Source organism: Macrotis lagotis, chromosome 3 (genome assembly GCF_037893015.1).
Source record: "Macrotis lagotis isolate mMagLag1 chromosome 3, bilby.v1.9.chrom.fasta, whole genome shotgun sequence".
Taxonomy (NCBI): Eukaryota; Metazoa; Chordata; class Mammalia; order Peramelemorphia; family Peramelidae; genus Macrotis; species Macrotis lagotis.
The window spans coordinates 210,552,492-210,569,734 of record NC_133660.1 but is presented as its reverse complement, the minus strand read 5'-3'; the positions used below and the strand labels follow the sequence as shown (position 1 = coordinate 210,569,734).

Sequence of the window (17,243 nt, the reverse complement as noted above, 5' to 3'; positions counted from 1 at the left end):
CTGAGGTCACATAGGTAGTTAGGCGAAAAGCTGGAACCAGAAAATACAATCATTTTTAAATCTGAGAAATAGCATGCACATGATTGTAGAACCTATTATGAATTTCCTGATTATAAAACATTATGAGACAGTAAAACTAATACCATTCCTGACTCCATCCTCATCCCCAAACCCTTATGAGAGTATATTTCTTTTCTTTGGCAGGATTACTGGCCTCATGGATCAAGGGCATGGCGAAGATTCAAGTAGACATTTGATAGTTACCCTTGTAGACGAGATGGAAAGATCTAGACTAAATGATAGGTTAGTTAGATGGATTTGAAGTTGGAAGAGAGTAAGTCAAACTGCTGGGTTGACTGGGTCCATTACAAGTTCATGCTATTTAATACCTGGGTCCTAACTTCTGCACATAAAACCATTATTCTCTTTTCATTGATTCCATAGCCCTTGCTTTAGTGGTTACTCCAGACCTTTTCTTTTCCCTTCAAGCTCCTAAGCTCTTCTCTCTTTCAGCAGATGTCCTTGTGTCTGAGAACACAGAGGCCATCTGCTGTGAATTTCCTCTCCTCTTCTGCTCCAAACCTTAAAATGGCTCCACGTGTTCACTCTTTTCTTTCCCTTTTTATTCCCATCTCAGAGGAAGAGGTGACCCCTTCTCCTTGCCAAGACCAGCTCCTCCTCTTGTGCCTCTCCTCTCTCCTCTAGTAACTTTGCCACTGGATCATTTCAACTTTCTCTTATTTTCGGTCTCTATCCATCTTTCTCTATAGCCTATAAACACACTCAAACCTACTCCACTTAAAAACAACAGCAGAATTAAAAAACAACGCTACATTCTGCTATCCCCCCAAGCTATTGTCCTATAACTCTCTTTACATTACCAAACATTAGAAATAATCAGGGACATTCACTGCTTCTATTTCTATTTACTTTTCAACCCCTTTCAGTCTGGCTTCTGACCCCACCACTGTCTGAATCTGATGTTTGTTAAGATTATCTATTTCTTTTAATTGGTTAGTCTAAGAACCTTTTCCCAGTTTTCCTTGCCTTTGACCAACCTCACAGCAGTTTTTAATGTTGATGAACATCCCTTCCTCCTGGTTTCCATTGAACTGCTCTGTCTTGGATCTCCCATTTCTTTTTAGTCTTCTTGGCTGGATCATTATCTAGCTTTTATCTCCTTAAGACAGATATTCGTCTCCTTTCCCAGAGCCAGTTCTCTTCTGTCTTCATATTTCTTCTCTTGAAGAACTTACCATCTTTTATGTGCTTAAATATTACCTCTAAATCTATATATTCATCCCGAATGTCTGTCCTGAACTCTAGATATATGGTATCTTCCTACTGGATATTTCATGTTGTTAGTCATTTTTCACTTGTTTCTGATTCTTCATGACCCCTTGTAAGGCTGGGCAAAGATACTAGATTAGGTTGCCATTTCCTTCCCCAGCTCATTTTACAGATGAGGAAACTGAGACAAACAGGTTAAATGACTTGCCCAGGTCACACAACTAGGTGTCTGAAGCTGGATTTGAACACCTTCCTAATTCTAAGTCCTGACACTCTATCCACTATACCATCTAGCTGTCCTCAAATAAGTGATTGATAGAATGAATAATTCAGTCCTATTTTGGGTACTGTATGAATGAGATCCTGTCTAAATGCAATGTTGCTGTTGTTCATTTGTCCAGTCATGTCCACCTCTATATATCCCCATGGATACTGGACTGGTTTGCCATTCCCTACTCCAGTGCATTCCCATTTTACAGATGAGGAACTGAGGGTTAAATGACTTACCAGGATCACGTGGTTAGCAAGTGTTTGAGGCTGGATTTGGACTCAGGTGTCTCTGAGCCAAGGGTAAGTTTGGGCCCTAGTTATACTTGGATTTCTCCTTGCGTTTCTAGTTCTATAAGATGTGGAGATGGGCGATTCCTGATAGGCAATTAAATTTTAAAGGTTCTGAATTTTTCCAACAATTAAATTATAAAGGTTCTGAATTTTTCCAACTATTTTTTCCTTACTATAAACATATTTCCATGTTCAAAGTGGGACAGAAAAAGAATACTATATGTGAAACCATGATCACAATAGGCAAAATTTTTACAAATTTTGTATTAACAAAAGTTCTTAGTTTTAAAATCTAAAAACTTAAAACATTGGTCTCTTTCCCTTCCACCCTCTTGTCCCCCTTGGCTTTCCTTTTCCATGATTGCTAGTCCCTGCCCTTTGAGTCATGGATGGTGAAGTAATCCATGACAGATGATGCTGATATTTATTAGTCCATATTTTTTTCTTGGTCCAGGCTTCTGAGTTTTGTGATTTCATTGGGTATAGAAAAGTTTAGTGATACTTAGAGTACAGAAAAAGCCCTTTTCCACTTCTCCTGTGACTTTTTGTCTAAAGAGGGTTGCATTGGGACACTGAAAGTTCAAATGTCTTGCCCATAATCATATAGCTAGAATTAAGACTAGAACTGAAAGCTTCCTGACTGGTATTTTGCAAATAATTGACTATGTGACTTTTCAATATCCCTTCTTATTCCAAGTTCTATGATTGTAGAATCTAAATAGCAATTATTTCTTGCCCTAGATTTGTGATGCTTCCAATACTTTCAATGATTCAAAACCAGGTCACAAAATTCTCCAATAAATTTTCAGAAGAAATTGTGGTACTATTTACTTGATTTTTAAAAGTGATTCTATGACCTTTTTGAAGAATGAAAGAGAATGATCATTCCAAAATTAGAGAGTAAATGACCTTCTTCTCCATCCACCATCTCACTCATTGGAGTGAATCTTCTACTCTCTTAAATTATCAACCAAAATAGAAAGAACTTATTATATTGGCATTTTCTGTTGTGTGTACAAAATGTTTTAATGCTGTTTGGAAGCACATTTAGTGTCCTGGATTCAGATGTTCTGTATGATCATTTAAACCTGATTTTTAAATGATACCTATCCTCAACTTTTAAAAGATCCATTTGAATTTTTCAAATGTAATCTGGGTTTATAGAGAAGCCTGGAGCAGTTTTCATAAGACTTTCTTAATTGAGAGAGAGAATACCTGTAGAATGGGCATAGTTGGCCCAGCAGGTTTGGTGAAGAGAGACTTTTTCTTTAGAGAGGACACACGTAGTTCCCTGTTCTTTTGAAGTTCTCTTGCCATGGAGAGAGAGGCAGACAGACTTTGGAAGACAGATATGTAGGTGAAACTGCCACATCGACAGGTCCCTGATTTTCAGCTTGCTTCCCTAAAGACTTTAGGGAATTTTCTTTTTGGACAAAAACAGGGCTCATCTCTCGTTTGAGTCAAGATTCTTAGTGTTTCAAGGCTAGAACAGTCCTGAGTAATCTAATTAACTTGACTCTGATCCTTGGACAAAGATGACTTTGATCCTAGACAATCCGACAGATCAAATATTATGGCAGTTTTATGATGAAGAAGAGAAAATAGCTGTTTTTGCTTCTGAGTTATCTAGTGTAATGAATGAAATCCTGAGAGATAGAGTTTCTGGATGATTAATAATCAATTTTTAATTAATTTAATTAATCAATAAATTGATGGTTAATGATTTCTCTAGGTAACCAAAGACAAAAAACATGGAGAACTTGAAAACTTTAAGTAATTCTTTAAAGGGAATTCCCTTGACAACTGAAGATTGACCTCGATTGGCAAACATTTAATGAGGAAGTAAGATAAAAGTGTTCAACTCCTCAGGTGGAGCATGTGGTTTGATCACAAAGCTCAATTACTCCCAATAATCTGGTGAAGGGAATCATTCTACATCCAGACAATTCTGGCTGGTTTTCTTCTTTATAACCCCGGTCACCTTAACCTTTAAAGGAAGGGTATAAGGACAGGGGCCTTTGGGGGTAAGAATTTGCCTGACAAGAGATTCTGGATTTGCACTCTAAACACAAGCAAAGTCTACTACTTGTATGGGATCAAGAAGAAAGTTCCCCAAAGATTAGGGACATCTCATCAATCAGTCATGTCCTTCAGAGCTTTTTACAGGGGCTAGTTCTTAAATGAAGAAATAAAGGAGAAAAGCCTAGAGCTTAATTTGATAATTGGTTATTAATATAATAGTAAAATAATAATTTCTCTCACTAGGATACTTTGAAATCATTGTCTTTTGTTAACCTATTTTTTTTAAATGAGCTGAAGAAAGACACTAATACAAACAAAATTGTGCTTAATGTTCCCCAGAAAACACAGATGTCAGTTCAGGATGGTAAGACCAGCATACCCCTTATGTTGACTGTTGAGTCTCACAGAAACACACTTATCCCCCCCCCCCCCCCCCCCCCCGCCCACATTCATACACACCTCCACACTCACACACACTATCTAGTTTGTAAGTGAAAGCATTTATTTGGAAATGGATTAGGTTTGGGTGCCAGACTTAATCCAGAAATAATTAATACCCATATGATAACAGAAGAAAGTTTACAAAAAGTGAAAGCATGCAAGTCTACAAATCAGACTTCCTCCCTATCCTGGAGAATGCTCATTAGCTGGGGTTGGGGGTGGGGAATCCCTTTGTCTTTCGGGGTTGTGCCAAAAAAATACATTTTTTCATAAATATTTCTGCAGGATTTAACCTTAACAGAAATGAATATTTCATGAAGGAAAAAAAAGAAGCCAAATCCATAAATCAAGTGTTTGAAGGAGGGGGTGGGGTAGGGAAAGTGAATGCTATTTAGACAAAAGATCTAATCAGTTACTTCTTACTCTTTAAACATAGAAAAATAGTATTCTAGATCTGGTTGTGTGTGTGTGTGTGTGTGTGTGTATTTTAAATTTTAAGATAATATAAAAATGATAATGTGCTTAAAGAGACGCTGAGAATGACCAAATGCAAAAGGAGAAATTATCCAAGGAATTGGTACTGGCCTGGAGGTAGGATATGGGGGAGGGAATGGCAATTGAACAGATTCAGCCTATATTCATTCATTGAATTCCTACTGTGTTCAGAGCACTGTGAAGCACTAATAATAGCAGCTAGCATTTATAGAGAGATTTAAGGTTTGCAAAGTGCTTTACAAATATCATCTCATTTTACCCTCTCAGCCACACTGGAGGTAGGTTCTTTTATTATCCCCACTTTCCAGATGGGAAAACTTTGGTGGACAGACATTAAGTGACTTGATGAGAGTCACACAGCTAGTAAATATTCAAGGTTGAATTTGATCTCAAATCTTCCTGCTACCAGTTCTAACATTTTACCCATTTCACCCTCTGGCTGCCTCTAGAGGTTATAGAGATTACAAAAGAAATAGTTATTTCTTCCACATCATATGGATTAGGGGTGTGGCACCCTATAATCTGAAAAACCTGTGTAAAAGTTTTTTGGCTTTCCCTTTGCACCAGAGAAGAAATCTGAACTTTTATGGTATTAAAAGATATTAGTATACAACATATTAAAAGATAAAATATGTTGATATTATACATATTATACAAGATTATACCTATATTTTTATGCATTTCTGAATTTCTCATTTTTTCCCCTGTGTCATCTACTGGCCTTCCTGTGTTGTTTGATCTCCAAAATAAAATATCAAAACATTTCTTTTTAATTTCTTATGCTGATTCATGATATATTGAAACTGCAATGGGGAAAATGGTTTGATGTGGGATGGATAATTGTAGTTTCTATTCTAATGGTACTTGGATTAGGAATATAAAATAGAAAGATGGTGAAAAAGGAACAAGACATGATTTTGCTGAATATAGGAAACTTCCTGGGGCAAACTGGCATTTTTCCTGCAATTAATATATTTTTTTTGCAGGGCATTCTATTATATTTTATTTTTTTTCCAATTGCATGCAAAGTCAGTTTTCTTATAATTCATATTTTTATAAGTTTCCAAAAGCATTGAGACATTAAGTGATTTGCTCACACATTTAATCTGTGTGAGAAGTGAGATCTGAACTGTCTTTGTGGCTCTAAAACCAGATCACTATCCACTATGTGTCATAGAGATTCCGAGATAAAATATTATACTCTATATATCATTATAAAGTCATTAGAGAGTTACAAAGCAAAGTAGGTCTTCAAGAGGAGAAACTCATTACTAATAGGGTCCCCTGAAAAAGCAGCAGCTAGATCAATATAACAACATGGAGGGCTGTAAATACATAAAATTGTATGATAACTGTATTAATTAAGACAAAGTATCAGGTTTTTGAAGGGAAGAGTTGTTACTGTTCAAAGAGAATGGTGGGGGTGGGGGGGTGGGGTTGTTCCTGGAACAGGTTATATTTGAGGTAGCCTTCAAATTGTGTGGAAATTGAAATTCAAAAAGCAAAGATGGAGTGGGATGGGCAGAGGAAATAGCCCAAGTAAATATGAAGATGTAGGAAAACTCTGGGGGTGTTCAGGGAACAGAAAGATGGTGGTCTGCAACAAGGATGTCTAGTAAGACTGCCAATACTGGCCTCTATGGGCACCCATTGTTCTTTATTTTCCAAGTTAAAATGCAACACATTTCACTGTTGCTAAGGACAACACATTTGATTTTTTAGATTTCACAGAATCATTTCAGTCCTGTCCAAAATGATGTATGTATTGGAGGAAAAAAACCCCCAAACCCATCTTTTTTTACTATAAGCAAGAAGTTTGAAATCAACTTTGCTCAGATCTAGAGAGTTGTTTATTTGGTAATGATTCAGAGAAAGGTTCTTTTTCTTTTTCTCTTTTAGAGAGGCAGAATTGCCTTTCAGTGATATGTGTACTAGGATGGAAATATACGCTGAGTAGATTTTTAAAAAATTCTACCCTGTACTCAAGGAAACTAACTTAATTTAATTAAATATTACATTTAATCTTATTAAGCTTTCCAAAAAATACAGAGATTTGAAGTCAAATGGATACTTAGAATAGATTCCCCCCCACCAAAGAACAAAACAGTCTGTGCTTCTAGTTTTTCTGCTATTAAAGATGAAACATTTGTAGATGATTTTATAACTGTCTTTGCTAAGGAATTACTCCACTAAGTGTTTCAGGGCAATGTGCTTTTGTGTCTTTTTTTAAGTTTTATTTTAAATGATCTTTAATAAAATCTCAAATGACCTAGTGTAACCAATAGTTTCTAAATTTGTCTTCTGCAGTGCCTCTGGCATTTTTTTTCCTTGTTTTTTTTGAGTCATGTGCTCTTGATATTTCCATTGCCACTGACCATAGCTAGCATGAAAGAAAATTTGAGAAAAAAAGCAATGAACTGATAAATCAGACACTGAAGGGGGTGCTTTTCTTTTTCTATTTCTGTCTCTGCCTGCTCTTTAAAACAGTATTTGCTTTTTTTGATCTGTCTTCTTCCTCTCTGTCTGTCTCATCTCTCTCATCTGTAATTATCATTTTCTTTTTCAGCTGTTTTTTTGAAAATAATAATAAAAAAGACAATGATTTCAGCATATTTAGACTATAAATGAGGTTAGTGTGAAAACCTCAATTTCTTTGGACTGTTTGCCAAAAAAAGTTGATGAATATTCAAATTTTTGAAGCAGAGGACAGTTTAATAATCATTAGGTTAGCCCCTTTTTGAAGCATGGAACTTCTCTATACATTCCCTATAAGTGACCATCTCATCATTTAGCCTCTAAGATGGTCACCTGGATTCCCCTTGAATCTTTCCAATGATGAGGAATCTTATGGCAAAGTGGGTAGCTCTATTTGTTAGGAAACCCCTTATATGGAGTCCAAAAGGCCTCCCAATAATTTATACTCATTTCCCCTACTTCTGCCTTCAGAAGTCAAAGAAATCAAAACCACACCTTCTTTTATATGAAGACCTTTGATCTCTTTGAAGACAATGACCACATATAAGAACACATGCTAGACATGGATCATTCAATTCGTTTTTACCAAGAAAACAAAACAGCAAAAAATGTCAGGCTAAGACATTGGAAGGTCATTTCTAGTCAATAATAGTTTCACATGAGGTATTTTAAATGAACAGCTCTATTGGAAACAATGAAGCAAGCTCACATAAGCATTTTGTTATCATTTGTGGTGCATCTGAGAGTCACAAACCATCACAGAAATTCAATTGTGAGAGTAAAACTGTGACCATATTCCTGCAAGTGCAAAGATTGGACAGCATATGTTGAAAATGATAAGAGCACTGGCTTTGGAATTGGAAGACCTGGGTTTGAGCTCTTGTCCCACTTTTAGAGGAAAGCTTTCCCGCTAACATTTCATATGACCTTCTGCAAGTGAATTCACCATTCAGACTTGGTTGCCTCATCAGTAAAATGAAGACTAGATCATCCCTGAAACCCATTCCATTTCCAATATTCTATTCTTAAAGATCCTAACTCTTTTTATAGCTTTTATTTTGTATTCTTTTCTTTAAGCTCTAGAATCCTATATTCAAAGAACTCATTCTATATTCTCTATCTTAAAATTCCATGATTCTATAACATACTAACTGTGTCTTTTGGGCCTTAGTTTCTACATCTGCAAATGAGAGTAATGCAAAGGGTTGTCATTAAGATCAGATTACATAATGTATGTGAAAGTACTTTGAAACCATTCAATATTATATACATATGTTAATATCCATAAGGAAAATAATTCTGACAATGGCCCCAAAGTGCTTTGTCCAGAACAAAATATGAAAGCTCAGGAAATGAATAAAGAAAGTGGGGGGGAGGTGCAAAACAAAGCATTAACACACACTGTTGATGCTTATTCTGACACATTTTTACTCCTAGATGAATAAGACTAAGTAGTTAGCTCCCCATATGCTCAATGTTTTTCTTTCTGTCTGTTGTGATTCCTAATCAAAACTAATTTCCATTCAGCTTCTTATCTTTCTTTGTCGATGACTTAACTCTTTCAAGCAGCAGAGGCTAAGAAGTTGATGAGATGGAAAATTGCTTGTCATGGCTAGTTGAAAAAAAATGGAATCAGTATGTGTTGAACATGCCATGGAAACTGTGTTGAATTTCACAAAAAAGGCCTGGGGTTCAATTCAACACTGTAGCACTCACTATTTGTTTTTACCTTGTACTGGTCATTTTATATTTCTGGACCTAAATTTATGCATCTGTAAAACAAAAGGTTGGGACTAAATGTTCTTTAAGGTCTTTTTCTGCTCTAAATCTATTAATTGAAGAACCCATACCTTGTTGAGCTTATTGATAGTGATGATGATGGTGATGATAATAAAGATGATGTTGCTTTCTTCAATACTTTAAGGATCCATGATCCTGTTGATGTGGGTATAATCTTCATGAATGCAAATCTCAACCTCTCTGTAACTGAGTGGAAGGATTCATGAGTTTTCAGTGACCAAACAAACATAACAAAAATCCTATATGATTTCATTATATAAAAAACCAAAGCATCCTTTCTGAACTTATCAAATTCCACCTTGGTTAACAGACCTGTACTTGAAGCTTTTGCAGCTTGGTAGAATGTATTCAAATTTGCACTTTACTAACAGCCTTTAAGGATCCGGGGTCACCTCGAGACTGGGATGAGGCATCACAGAAGGACTTTAGAAGAGGAATAACAATGATAACTGACATTTCTATGTAATGCTTTATAGTTTACAAAGTGCTTTACATAGATTATCTCATTTGATCCTCCAAACAGCCCTAAAAGACAAATAGGAACATGAAACCTGATCCCTCTAGGAACACTTTTGTAAGGGGATTATCTTCTTTTAAAAATATTTAAATTAATTTTTAGTAATTTAATGTATGGTAGTTAGGAACTCACAATCCAATGAGGTAAGTAATGCAAATATTATTTTTCTTTTAAAGAAGAAGCAATTTAGTCCTGGGGAGTTTCAGTGGCTGCTCTAATGTCATTTAGTGTCAGAAATGGGACATGAGCAGATATATTCTGAATAGATTTCAGGGGAAGTTCATGAATTTGTATACAAAACCCATTACAACTTTATTTTCACTAAACTCTAGTTTAAACTTAAAAAACATTTGGGAAAGTCCATACATAGGCTTCAACAGGATTGGCAAAGGAGTGTATGGCCCCATAAGTTTAAGAATCCCTCATCTAACCCCATTCTCCCCATCATTTAACTGATGAGGAAATTGAGGCCTAGAGAAGGTCACACAAATAGTAAATGGCAGGGATGATCTGAATCCTGATCTTCTGACCCCAAATCCAGTGTTTTGAGCCCATTCTCTGTGATCCTTCAGCTTTGTTCGAAGGCCTTCAATTAGGTGAGACTCAATAACTTCAGAAGAAGTTTATTTCAATTTTATATATTTTATTTCAATTTTATATAGTTGCCATTTTTAGGAAAATTCTCTTTCTTTCTTTATCCCCAGCACCTTTCTCCTCTCTCTCAGTCTCTCTCTCTCTCTCTCTCTCTCTCTCTCTCTCTCTCTCTCATGAGTTATTTATATATAAAATTATATATATCTATAAATTTATATATAAACATACACATATAAATTACTTTTAGTTTATTAATGAAAATTAATCTTTCAGAAATAACTTCTTGCTGAAACAACAAAGAACACAAAATCAACTTAAATACCAAAATGATTTATAACACTTTTAACAATATTCAAAGACTATACCCCAAGAGGGGGCTTCCTTTGGCTCAAAAGAAGTTGAGAAAAGGAAATAGAAAGTATTTACTGATCAATCCTCCTCTTGAGCTATGGTCTTTGAACAAGTCCAAGGTGTTTTAAGTTTTAAGTACTTTTCCACCTAATACTCCTTGTCCTCCCCTCAGAAGTCAAGGAGAACAAACCTAATATTTCTTCTGATGACCCTCATTGTTACTCAATGTTAAGATTAGTAAAGAAAGAGTTATATTAAGAAATGACAAAAACCAAACATCAAAGAGACAACTGATAGTTTAAAAAGAAAAATACAATTAATCTCTAGGCTCAGATCTAATTCTCCTTTACTTTCTTTTCTTTTTTTTTTAAGGTTTTTACAAGGCAATGGAGTTAAGTGGCTTGCCCAAGGCCACACAGCTAGATAATTATTAAGTGTCTGAGGTAAGATTTGAACTCAGGTACTCCTGACTCCAGAACGGGTACTCTATCCACTGCACCACCTAGCCACCCCTCTAACTCTCCTTTAATTTAAAACACAGAGCAGCCTCTATGTAGGGATCTTTTTCTTTTCAGGAAATCTAAAAAAAAAAGGCACATAGAAATGCAGAAATTGCCATGATCTACTTTAAACTAACTAGACATCTTAGCCCAACTGCTAAAAAGTTACTGTTGAAAAAATCTAGTTTTTCAATAATTACAAATATTTATATCGATCCCCCCCACCCTTTGCAGAAAAAAGAATTCTTTAAAAATTGAGTTAAAAGAGTAGATTTGCTCTTCAGTCTTCAGATGTTTTATGCAAAATCTTTTTGGTGGATTCTTGTAAGAAATACTCTCTCTTAGACCTGAACATGGGCATTCAGGGCTGGGTAGTCAGAATACTGGAACAGATTGAAACCTTTTAGCTTTACCTGGATGCAGAACTTAGAGCTTCTAGAATCCAGTGGTTCCTGGGGAATCATGCTCAAATGTGTGCCAAAAAATGAGAAAGAGTCCTTGGTGAAGATCTTCTCAGGCTCTGCTTTGGGTTGGTTTCCTGTGAAGTCAGCCACAGACTCAGAGGGCTGACCAGCAGAAAACTTCCACTTCCTCTTCTAGACTTCTATTGAGCCAAAGGAAGCCCAGTCTTGGCCTGTGGTCTTAGAAAAATGTCAGAGGTATTAAGGGCATTTGGACTGTTTAATCTGAATATGTGCCACTTATTGTTTCACCAAATAGAAGTTGTTTCTGAAAGATGACTGAGTTTTTTGTATATTAATGTAAATGTAATTTATAAATATATATATGTATATATGTATATGTATATGTATATATGTATATGTATATATATATATAAATAATACTTTTGAGAGAAAGAGAGACAGATAGAGAGAGACAGAGAGAGCATGAACACACAGTGGAGATGAGATGTTTACAAGATGCTAAAATCTTTTTTTCATCCTTGCCCAGGGAGGGAAGTATGGTTTGATGAACAGAACATTGAGTTTAGCATTAGAGTGTCCAGTTGGAATCTCCTGCTTACTTCTTGTCTGTCTCTGGCAAGTCACTTTGGACCTCAGTTTCTTCATGACCCCCTCAATGTAAAGAGAAATGGGAAAAAAATGAGAGAGAGAGAGAGAGAGAGAGAGAGAGAGAGAGAGAGAGAGAGAGAGAGAGAGAGAGAGAGAGGAGTTGAATGTGGAACAAGTATTTCAAGTAACATGTTTTTCAGACTTTGTTCATGAATTGACCAATTATACTGATTTTTCTCTTTTTCTTTTTTCCTTTCCTTTCCTTTCTTTTCTTTTCTTCCTCTTTTTCAATTTTTTTGTCTTTAAAAATGACTATTGTATAGGATGTCTCTGGGAAAAGAAGAGGGAGGGATAGTAGGGAAAACTATGTGATATTAAAAAATAAAATAAAAACATTAAAAAAAGACATCTACAGTTTTAGAATTGTCTAGGTTGCCTGTCTCACTTTAAATTTAGGTCAAATGATGTTGAAGTTTAACTAACATACATTGTTAGATTGGAAGGTGTTTCAACATCTTCCAAGAGTCCCTAACTACGTGACTTTCAGAATGTACAGCCTAATACACCTGTCCAGGGGAAGCAATGACAATGTTCCTGTCTTTGAAAACTGTTTCTGATATCAATAGAAACAAATATCATTGATGTCAATGGAAATTCCTTTACTTTGCTTGGAATGCCTTTCTTTTTTTTTTCCCATTTTTTCTAAGTATCCACATCCTTCAAGGCTTAGTTCAAACTTCATCTCTTTTAGGCAGATCTCTTTCTGAACAAGTTATTTGGGTCCCTTTCCCCTTCTTACACGAGCAGTACTGATAGTCTGTAACATTTTTTTTCCAGACTGAGTATTACACAGTTCTATAAAATAGATTCACAAAAATTGGGGAGAGTACTTTAGAGATCATCTGGTTTATTCCCCTTATTTTACAGAGATATAAGTAATGGAGAGAGGAAGAGACAGAGAAGCAAAGACAGAGAGACTGAAAGAGAAGGAAACACAGAGATAGATGAAGACAAATTTAGAAAAAAAACAGTGACAGAGGAAGAGGGAGTGATTTGTTCTACCCAGAAACTAGATGAAAGGGCTCTAGTATAGGTATTCTGAATGCCATTACATAAGTGAACTTTCCTTTCTATCTGATCAAGACCACACATCTGTTACTAATATCTGTTTCTATGTGTCTGTAGCTCCCTGTGGATGAAAATAACATTTACTATCTTTGGATTTAGATCAGGAAAAAACCTAGATTTAGTCCCTCTCTTTTTGTCTGTGTGACCTTGGACAAGTCATTTAACTTTTGCAAATCTTATCTGTAAAAGGACTATTTAGAACTAGATAAAAAAGTGTGGTACAATGAATAAAGCATAAGACTTGGAGTCAGGAGGACCCGAGCTCAAATTCTGCCATGAACATGGGCAAAGTTGGGAGAGGGGAGGTTGGGCTCAGTGGCCTGTAAGGTCCCTTTCATATCTAAATCTATAGGGCTTCGGAGATATCTTCTAATTCTAAATTTGATTAGTCAAGAAGCATTTATTAAGTTCCTACTATGAGCCAGACACTATTAAGTGCTGGAGATACCAAAAAAAGGGAAAAAAGAACCCCTGATTTAAAGGAAATGGGGTCTAAGTATGTGAAAATAAATAGAGGATAAATTGGAGATAATCAGCAGAGGGAAAGCACTAAAAATAAGAAAGCTGGGGAAAAGGTTTGCTGGGATTTTAGCTACGACTTGAAAGAAAAGAGAAGAAGAAGAGAGGTGAGAGTAAAAGAATTCCAGACATGAGGGATCGCCATGAAAAATGAGTGATGATGGCAATGGGGGATTTTGTGGGAGGAGTCTCAAAGAGGTATGTCCCTGGGGCAGCTAGGTGGTGCAGTGGATAGGGCACTAGCCCTGGAGTCAGGAGGACCTGAGTTCAAATATGACCTTAGGCCACTTAATAATTGCCTAGCTGTGTGACCTTGGGCAAGTCATTTAAATAAATAAATTAATTACATGAATAAAAATTTTAAAAAAGGAAGTACATTACTGAACCCCAGAGTGATTGGGCATAGGTATAAGAAGATTGTAAAGGTTGAAGGGGTCTAGCTGTGAACAGTTTGAGCGTCAAACAGAATTTTCTATCTGATCCTTGAGGTCATAAAGAGTCACTGGAATTAACTGATTTGGATGGGTGTGGGGAAGGGTGATGTTAGAGGTGGAGTACTCCAGGAGGATCACTTTGATAACTAAATGAATGATACTGAAGTAGACCAACTTGTAATAGTCCAAGGGTCAGGTACCTGGACTAGGCTAGTGTTGGTATCAAAGGAGAGAAAGGGGCAATTAGAAGAGATGTTTTAGAGGTAAAATTTACAAGCCTTGTCAAGATTGGATATGGTAATGAGAGAATATGACCTTGGATGACTAGGAAGATGGTGATTCTCTTGATAGTAATCAGGAGGTTCAGAAGTGGGTTAGATTTTGGGGAAAAGATAATGTGTTCAGTTTGACACAGTTAAGTTTAAAATACCTATGAGTCATCTGGTTCAAAATGTCCAATAAACAGTTGGAGATGCAAATCCAGAGGGTTAGGAGAAAGGTTAGGCTAGATAAGTAGATCTGAGAATCATTAGCATAGAAATTAAAATTGAAACCATAGGAGGCAATATGATCATCAAGGGAAATAGTTTAGTGGAAGAAGAGCCTGGTACAATCCCTGGGGGATACCCACCATTAATAGGTAGCCCTTGAATGAAGATTTAGCAAAGGAGACCTAGAAATATTCATCTGACTGGCAAGAAGAAAACCAGAATAGGGAAATATCATGAAAACCTAGAAAGAGCAAAGTATCAAAGAGAAGAGAGTGATCAACAATGACAAATGATGAGATCAATGATGAAAATTGAGAAAGGTCACTAGATTTGCCAATTAAGATCTCATTAGTACAGGTGGACTTTCAGATAAGCCTGGAAAAACTTGCATGTATTGATGTTGAGTGAAGTAAGCAGAGCCAGAACATTGTTCATATTAACAGCAACACTGAGTGATGATCCACTGTGATGGACTTAGCTCCTCTCAGCAGTTCAGTGATCAAGCATAATTCTAAAAGACTTACAATGGAAACCTCCATAGACATTCAGAGGGAAAAAACCAATGGAGTCTGAATGCAGACCAAAACATAGTATTTTCATTTTTTAAAACCTTTTATGCTTTTTTCTTTCTTTCTCATGATTCCCCCCCCTTTAGTTCTGATTCTTCTTTCATAATATGATCGATATGGAAATATACTAAACATGATAGTACATGTGTAATCTATTTCAGATTACTTGCTGTCATGGAGAGAGGTAAGGGAAAAGACAGTGGTGGAAAAATGTGAAATTCAAAAGCTTACAAAAAGATCAATGTTGAAAACTATCTGCATGTAATTGGAAAAAATAAAATAATATAGCATTCAAAAAAAATCTCATTAGTAACTTTAGAAGGGAAAGTCTAGGGGCGGTTAGGTGGCAGTGGATAAAGCACTGGCCCTGGAGTCAGGAGTACCTGGGTTCTAGCTGTGTGGCCTTGGGCAAGCCACTTAACCCCATTTGCCTTGCAAAAACCTTAAAAAAAAAGGAAAGTCTGAATGATGAGATTGTAAGCAACATTCCAGAGATGAGAAGAGAGTAAGAGGAAAGGACAGAGAGACAGTTTTTGTAAATGATTTTCTCTAGGACTTTAATCATTAAAAGGAGAGATAAAGGATGCTAACTACCGGAAAAGGCAGGTCAAGAGAGGATTTTTTGAGGTTGGGGAAGAAATTGACAAGTCTGTGGGCAGTAGGGCTGCTAGAATATAGGGAGAAACTAAAGGAGAGAATGAGGATGATGAAGAGAGGGCAATCTGTTGAAGAAGATGGGATGTCATGATATTTTTCCTCAGAAGGAGAGTGACAGAAGGCATCTGAGAGATGTGAGGAGAGGGAGCTCCAGGCAAATGAACTTATTTTTTGTCAGTAAAATATGAAGCATTGTTTTTGGCTGAGAAGCAGGGGAACCACAAGAAGTTTGAGGAAGAGATGAAAATAATTTAGAAAGGTCTTTATGATGAGGCAGATAGTGAATCAGTTAGAGAAGTATAAAAGGATTGATTACCTTGCCTAGTTAATATGATGATGCATAAGTAGTGGACCCATGATTTTCTCAGCAATATGTGAATGAAAATGAAGGCTGTGATTGATGGGAATGATCAAAGGACAAGGAACTTGGCAAAGATATCAAAGTGATTTGCCATTTCCTTCTTCCATTTATTTTACAGATGAGAAAACTGAAGCAAGCTGTTAAGTGACTTGCCCAAAGTCACACAGCTAATATGATCCAAGACCAGATCTGAACTGAGGAAGAACTCTTTCTAAGTTCAGGCTCAATACTTTATCCACTGTGTCAACTAACTGTGTGGAACAACACTAAGGGAGATACAAAATTTTTATGTCATGGATTCTCACGGATCTCTCAGTACAATACTAAGATGAAATACTATCAGAGATAAATGTTCTACATTATAACACATAAGAAATGAATGGCAGAGGTGCAAGCAAAGTTCTCTGTAAAGTCTGAGACAAAAAATGCCTTTTCCAAAGGGAACATCAAGGATTTTTTTCCAGAAGGAATTTGATTTTAAAGGATGAGGAGGGGTATTCCACAATCTTGGGGATTTGGGATATCTGTCATGACCAAACTTCATTTGATTATAATTGATAGACATTTGAACCTCATTTATCAGTTTCCATTCTCTTTATTTTACTCAGAAATATTACTTGGGGAGGATGAATCCAGTTTTGTCTGATATTTGTGCACTTTCCCAGGGTTTTACTCTCTTTTCTTATCAGTTGTAGCCACAACTGACTAGTCCACTCTGCTTCATATCTCCCCAGTACAGAACAATCTTTCCTTGACATAGAAAACTCATGATATCTCGTGCTCCTTTCCATAGTATCTCCTTCCCAAATGCTATTCTCTTGCCCCTCATCCTTGCCTTCCCTTTTCCCCTCCTCCAGGTTTATAATGATCTCTATAGCTTTACTATTGACTTGTTGGCAGCCTCAGAAAGGTATAGTAGTTTTTCTTCTTCTGCTATCCTGTACCCTTGCTTGAGAAGCAATATTGTTACCAGGCTATGGATGATAGAGAGACTTCAAAGTTCATATAAGAGAAAATTGTGCAAA

General features: G+C 36.3%; 1 protein-coding gene across 6 annotated transcripts in view; it reads right to left on the bottom strand.

The window, feature by feature from the left end:
• CLNK (cytokine dependent hematopoietic cell linker) overlaps nt 1-11,685 on the bottom strand; it is a 212,607-nt gene extending 200,922 nt beyond the window's left edge. For 5 of the 6 annotated variants that reach the window (XM_074229786.1, XM_074229788.1, XM_074229791.1 and 2 more), the window contains exons 1-2: nt 11,460-11,685; nt 9,135-9,270 (exon numbers count right to left, since the gene is read on the bottom strand). The gene's annotated coding sequence lies outside the window, so the exon portion shown is untranslated. The remainder of the gene's footprint in view (nt 1-9,134; nt 9,271-11,459) is intronic. The other variant, XM_074229787.1, reaches the window with a different exon arrangement.
• Between the last annotated feature and the right edge of the window lie 5,558 nt (nt 11,686-17,243).